Genomic DNA, 7,560 nt, shown 5'->3' on the forward strand with positions numbered 1-7,560 from the left:
CTCAAACTTATAGGCCCATGTGCCTCTGCCTCCCAAGGACTGGGATTAAGGGCATGCATAAGCATGCCACACATGTTTCATTGTCTTAAAGTTAGTCTTAAATGCAACTTTTGTGGACCTTGTTATTATGGAAATGGTTCTGTAACGGCTACAGATGGTGGTCATTATGTCTAGTGTACTGGGGTAATTTCTATCTTTGAGAATTCAGACTCAAGGAGACCTATTATCTGAATATGACAATCAAAATAATACTAAGGAATGGAGGACAGTGAGCCTTAGGCAAGTTAAAAATCTGTAACCTTCCTTTAGAGGTTGATGGCCTATTTTATTGTATGTCCAGATATTTGGGTAATATAGATCCCAATTTTTATTTGTGAGAATAAGTGACCTGTCATAGTGAGGACCTGTTATTCTGAAATACTTAACTATGGCAGTTTTAATAGTTCTTTTTGTAAAGCCTGCTGTGGTGCCTTACTAATTTTATTTTACTAGTGTAATTTCAGCTTAGTAGTGAGTGGAATTGGGAATGGTGAGGTTAAAGCAGCCAGGACCTAGGTGACAGAATACTGCAGTGCATCTTGCCATGTGCCATGGGGAACTTGGTACAAATGAGATAGTAGTAATACCTTACCTTGTTTTGAAAATCAAATGAGACTAGCTAAAGGGGATGGGAGACGAGGGAAGGAGGGTGGGACTGGGAGGAGTTGAGGGAGGGGGCTTCAATCGGGATATATAATGAATAAATTGTGAAAAAAATAAAGTTAAAAAGAGAAAATCAAATGAGGATATATGGTATATAGTATTACATATCAGTTTATTTCTATTTTAACTCCTACCGTTTTCTGACTTACTGTTCCTGAAGTGGTGCCATTGACCCAGACTTCCTGGCAATGAACTACCCGGTTGACTGACCATTAGCTGATGTTAAGAAATAACTCTTGGTTTTCGAGGTGTCATTAGGACTTGATAGTTGTATAAAAGTAGGTCCTTATCTTTTACAGCTGCATTTCAAGCTTTTGAGAATAGAAGGTCAGCTGGGCACAGTGGTGCATGCCTGTAATCCCAGCACTCAGGGAGGCAGAAGTAGACGGATCGCTGTGAGTTCAAGACCAGCCTGGTCAACAAAGTGAGTCCAGGACAGCTAAGGCTACACCGAGAAACCCTGTCTTGAAAAACCAAAAAAAAAAGAATAAAAGGTCTGATTCTTGCAGTGACTGTGAAAAGATTCAGTAGGGAGAGGGGCTGTGTGTGTACATGTGCATGTACCAGTGATACAGATGTGGTGAGATGATGCTTTCATTGAACTCCACATTGAGCTTATGGAATTTTTCAAAGACAGGGTCTGTGTATCCCATACTGACCTGGAACTACCTATATAGACCAGGTTGGCCTCAAACTCACAGAGATCTGCCTGCATCTGCCTCCTGAGTGCTGAAATTAAAGGTGTGCAGCACCATGCCAGGCCAAGTATATAGAATGCATTATCCTATATTTCGACTTTATGTAAAATTTGAAATTTTTACAGTAAGAAGTTTGAAAATTAGCCTCTTTGGTTTTAAAGATTTACTTATTTTATGCATGTGAGTGCTCTGTCTGTCTGTGTGCCTGCACTCCAGAAGAGGGCATCAGATCCCAATATAGATGATGGTGAACAACCATGTGGTTGCTGGGAGTTGAACTCAGCCTCTGGAGCCAGTGCTCTTAAGCACTGAGTTGTCTCTCTAGCTCCAAAATTTATATATATATATATATATATATATATATATATATATATATATATATATGGCTGTCTTAGAACTCACTGTGTAGACCAGGCTGGCCTCAAACTCACAGAGATCTGTCCGCCTCTACCTCTACCTCCACCTCCAGAGTGCTGGGATTAGAGGTGTGCGCCGCCACTCTCAGCCTAAAGCATTTACGTGTTGGTGTGCATATGCGGGGTCTAGTGGTCAGGGGACAGTTTGCTGGAATCAGCTCTCTCTGCTCACCAGTCCAGGGAGTGAACTCTGGTCTTCAGGTCATCAGGCTCAGTGGCGAGTGTCTTTGCTTGCTGAGCCACCTCCCAGCCCCTAGCCTCTTGTAATTATTTATAACATCATTTTTCTCTCCAGGTACAAGGAGTGCTGCATGCCACCTCCTGTTAGCATGGCAGAAACCTCTGCTGTGTGTACGACAGCCTCTGTTCTGAGGACTGCCGAGTGGCCCCTGCTCATCATCGGGAAAGGTGAGCTGAGAGCTCCCTACTCACAGCCGTGGGAAGGCTGCTTCTCCTCAGACACTGCCTTCACTGTTCTGTGTTACAGCCAAAGCATTGTAGAGACACTAGAAACATCTGCAGAGCTTTAGAAACTCATGCATCCTGCACAGTAGACTGTGGAAGAGGTTTGTTTACTGGCAATGTAGAGCAATTCATGAAAGTGCAGTCTTTGTCCTTCAGGGCAAAGGTTGTCCCTACCCACTTGTGCTCAGGGAATTGTAGGTAGTAGCTTAGTAGGCCTAGAGCATAAAGCAGGAAAGTGACAGCTGCAGGAAATACAAGATGCGGGTTTTGTTTAGAGGAAGTTCTTCAGGATAGCTGTCACCATTCATTTTGTTTTCAAGCTGATGTTTATGCAGGAGAGTTTGGGTACCTAGAAGCAAATTCATAGGAAGTATTTGAGGCCTCAGTGCTAAGTGTAACTGAACCATCCAATGGTTTGCATTTCTTGTAGGTGCTGCTTACTCCCATGCAGAGGACAGTATCAGGAGGCTGGTGGAGCAGTACAATTTGCCATTTTTCCCCACCCCTATGGGGAAGGGTGTTGTCCCTGACAATCATCCAAATTGTGTAGGTGCAGCCAGATCCAGGTGAGTGGCATTGCAGGCTTTAGCCAGATTTTACACTGGATTAATATTTTTGTGACCTTGATGAATTGAGTGAGGAATTGTAAAAGGCTCATATAATTTTAAACATACCTGTTTTTGAACTTTTCAGTTTTTTAAAGATACTGATGATTTTGTTCTTGCTTTTGTGGTTTTAGAAGAACACCTTTAGTTTGTATCACAGTTCTCCTAAACATAGTGTCTCATTATCTCAGGCTACTTTCAAGAGTTCTCTTAGGTCGGTGCAGTGGTACATGCTTGGATTCCTTGGAGGCTGAGTCAGGAGGTTATGGTTGGCCAGCATGGTGAAACCCTGTCTCATTATGGAGGAAGAAGAGAGGATGGGAAAGAGAAGGAACGTAGCTGGGAAGGAAAACCATTGGAGGCTGGGGTGACTGCTGATCTGCTGCTTCATTGGAAGGAAGAAGGGAAAAGAAATGTGAGAGGAAAGAAAGGGATAATGACTGGGCAGGAGGGAGGGAACAGGGTAGTAGCTGGGCTGGATGTATGTAGATGGGCTTTTGGCAAGAAATAGAAGGAGGAGAGGTGGAGGGTGCAGAGTGCTGGGGAGTCTTGAATGGGCATGTGCTGATGGGCTTCGTTGAGGAGAGGAGGTTGTTGGGCTCTTACCCAATTTCCATTTTTTCTGTATTTGTAAATTCTTCAGTTGGAATCCCGCTAACACAGCGTCTGCCTTCTTGTACCTACAGAGAGATGTATTCACAGTACCATCTGTAGACTGCTTGGAATTCACAAAGCAGATGACCCAAACATAGATGATCAAGTTACTGAAAATTTGTAAAAACACAGCCTGCTCTGAATTATGTGGGCATTTGGTGAAAATGCCTAGTGTATTTTAGAAGCAATTCCAGGTCGAGGAGGTAGCTCAGTTAGGGGAGTGCTTACTTAGCAGGCATGAAATCCTACACTACATAACTCATGTCAGTCCCACCACTGAGGAGATGAAAGATGAAGGAATCAGAAGTTCAAAGTCATCCATCTACATAGGAATTTGAGGTCAGCCTGGGCTACATGAGACTATGTCTTTAAAAAAAAGAATGAAATTCTGGAATCTGAATGGTGCTGCTCCTAGACATCAGTGAAGTATTCGTTCCGATGCAGGTGTAGGAGCTGGGAGTCTGGGGTGTGGCTCAGTAGAGTGCTTGCCTTTCAGGCATGAGGTCCTGGTTCCATCCCCGGCCACACCTGAAAACAAAAACACGTGCAGGCAGGGTTGCTCAGCTGAAACCCCAGCATTTGCGAGGCTGAGGGAAGAGGATCACAAGTTTAAGACCAGCTTCAGTTAAAAAGACAGTACACTGTCTTCAAAACAAAGTAACAACACATGTCCTGTGTGCATGTGTAGGTGTGATGTGGTGTGTGTGGGGGTGGGGTACACACTTGCAGCCCTGGATGGCAAAGGTGACCTTCTCAGTCACTTTGTCGCTTGGTCTTGAGCACAGCCTCAGCACCTGGCTTCTGGGATCCGCCCGGCTCTGCCTTTCCTCCCCCATCGCTCAGCTTATGGGTGTGCGCGGCAGGCAGCCCCTCTGTGGTGGAGATTCAAACCCAGGGTCTCATGTTGGCACAGCAAGCATGGTGCCCACTGAGCCACCTTCCCAGCCTCCCAAAACTTGCTTTGATCTGAAAGGTCAGATTTACTATAGAAGCTCCAAATTATTTAGACTTTGAAAGTATTTTAAGAAGTTTAGAACAAGTCAAGTAAAAAAAAATTGAAAAATTGTTAATTTTTTTTTTCAATAGGGCTCTGCAGGCTGCTGATGTGATTGTGCTCTTTGGAGCGAGACTAAACTGGATATTGCATTTTGGACTGCCTCCAAGATATCAGGCAGATGTGAAGTTTATTCAGGTACTCCGAGGAGGGGGACTGAAGATGTGCTCCATGCTTTTCAGTCCTCCCGCTCAGCCACTGTAAGCTCTGTCTTCTTTGGGCTTTTGTAAAGAACCTTTTGTCTTCATACAAAAATAGATTTTACAAATGAGCTAACATAATTACAGGTACTTTTCAAACCTACAAAGCATCTTGTGGTAATTCTAACCAGAGAAGTGTTCAAAGTCAAGTTTCAAACAGTTTGAAAAGCATAGTTCGCCTCTTCAGAGTTACAGTGTATTTAAAGATAGAGAAAGAGGGGTTGAGGAGGGTGGTGGATTGGAGTGACACCCTCAGCCTTGCTTGGGGGGGGGGGTAAATTCTTTTTTAAGATGCCAAAACTGTCAGCCTCTGGAAATCTCTAAATGACTCTGCTTTCAGCTGCCATTAAACTGAATGTATAGAAAGCACTTTAACCTCTCCTGTGACTCTACATTGCATGCTCCTGGTGCCCTGAGGACAGAATAGGGCATCAGGTCCCTGGAACTCTGGTTCCTGATGCTTTTGAGCCTCCATGTGGGTGCTAGGGAGTAAACCGAGGTCCTCTGGAGGACCAGCTATGGCTCTTAACTTCTGAACCCTTGTTAGCCCGTCTTAAAGTTTTTTTGAACACCATTGCTTATTTTATTAATTATATTTATTTAGTGTGTGCATGTGTGCACATGTGTATGTGCACTTGCATGTCATAGCAGGTCCCAAGAGCCAGAAGACAGCCTGTGGGTGTTGGTGGAAGGTGCTTTATCACAACAGCCTGTTTTTGTTTGTTATTGGTGGTTTTTTCATTTTTGTTTTTGTTTTCAAGACAGGGAGGGTTTCTCTGTGTAGCCCTGGCTGTCCTGGACTCAGTTTGGAGACCAGGGTGTCCTTGAACTCACATCAGTCCTCCTGCCTCTGCCTCCCTGAGTGGTGGAATTAAAGGTGTGCACCTCGATGCCTGGCTCACAGTAGCCCTTAAAGGTTTTTGAGCACAAACACAGTGGTCTGGAGAGCTGGCTGCTCTTCCAGAGGACCTGGGTTCAGTTCCCAGTACTCACATGGCAGCTCACAGTGACCCGTTACTCCAGTCCCAGAGTATTTGATGCCCTCTTCTGTCCTCTCTGGGTACCAGGCACACGTGTAATACATACACATATGTGTTGGCAAAATACACACACAAATAAAATGTAAAATAAGTTTGTTCAAAACAGAAGAGCTCAAACATGGCTTGTTCTTCAGACCTTTCTCTTTTTTAGATTGACATCTGCGCAGAACTGGGGAATAATGTAAGGCCTTCTGTGACTTTGCTGGGAGACGTAAATGCTGTTTGTAAACAGGTGGGAGCCTTTCTGTAGGTTTTAGTTTCTGGGGCTTGGTCCCTCAGTCAGTTCTGGATAAGGTCAGGCTTGAAGCACTTAGTGGCCTGTCTAGTAACATCAATTTTAAACCAGCTTTATGATGAAAACTAACTCTAACTGCAGCTTTTGAACTTGGTAAATTCAGCTTATTGTGTATGGTTCATATTTGTGAAAGTTACTCATTTTAGAAAGATGATTTAACATCATAAAGATTTAAGGTCATTCAAACCAGAATTCAGTTAGACAGAATTCAGCTAGCTGAGAAAAATTGCAATATAGCTTTTAAAGGACTTAAGCTTGACTTACAAAGTGGGGTGGGGTGGGGTGGGGAGGAATCTAACAGTACTTTTTTCAGGTAATAAAAGAGATTTTACTCTTCAAACTATAATCAGTGACTTGTCCAGCTTCCTCTTTATAGGTAACGTATACATTTCCTTGTGGTAGGAGGTAAAATATGGTCACAGTCACCACTTGATTTTGTATGTTATCTGGAGTACACAGCACTGAGATGCGGGTGCTGGCCCTGTCACACGTGCAGTCACTTTTCAGCCCTTGGTCTGCCGTGTGGCTCACCGTGCTCCCCGTTGACCCGCACCTGTTTGTTGGTCACTGCAGGAAGAGGAGCCAGTGTGTGAACGCTGTGAAGGGCAGAACAGTGTGTCCTCTACCTGCTTTAAGAAGATTTTTATGGTCATTCAAACCAGAATTCAATTTTTTTTAAATTTTTTTTCTTCACAAGTTATTCATTATATATCCTGACTGAAGCCCTGTCCCTCAACTCCCCCAGTCCCACGTTCCCTCCCTCTTCCCCTCATCCCTTTCCCCTAGTCCACTAAAAGGGGGAGTTCTCCACTATTGCCATCTGTCCATAGCTTGTCAAGGACTGCCTGGATCCTCTTCCTCTGTGGCCTGGCAAAGCTGCATCACCAGGGGCCAGTGATCAGAGAGCAGTCAACCAAGTTCATGATAGGGGTAGCCCCTGCTCCCCTCACTCGGAGATCCACATGGAGACTGAGCTGCCAATCAGCCCCATCTCCACAAGGAAACCAAAAAACTAAAGGATCTGAGCCCAGGCTCTCCCACAGACTGATGCACCAGAATTCAATTTTAAGTTACTATGACTCAAGTTTATTTTCAAAAAGGAAAGTTTTTGTTTTGATTTTGTTTTTGTTTTTTTAGCTTTTAGAACAGTTTGATAAAACCCCATGGCAGTACCCCATGGACAGCAAGTGGTGGAAGACGCTGAGGAGAAAATGAAGAGTAATGAAGCTGTGTCCCAGGTACTGTGGGGCCAGTGGAAAGTCAGGATCCCTTTTGCTTGGTGCTTTGCTTAGTCCTTCCACAACAGGCGTAGACGGTCTTAGGAAGCACTGTTCTCTGTAAGCTTAGGGATCAGAAAGATGCTGGAGCACAGCTTCCACAAGGCCCACAAACCAGAAAGTGAGGTAAGAGCTAGCAAAGAATGGTTGTGGC

This window comes from Meriones unguiculatus, assembly GCF_030254825.1.
Source record: "Meriones unguiculatus strain TT.TT164.6M chromosome Y unlocalized genomic scaffold, Bangor_MerUng_6.1 ChrY_unordered_Scaffold_23, whole genome shotgun sequence".
Lineage (NCBI taxonomy): Eukaryota > Metazoa > Chordata > Mammalia > Rodentia > Muridae > Meriones > Meriones unguiculatus.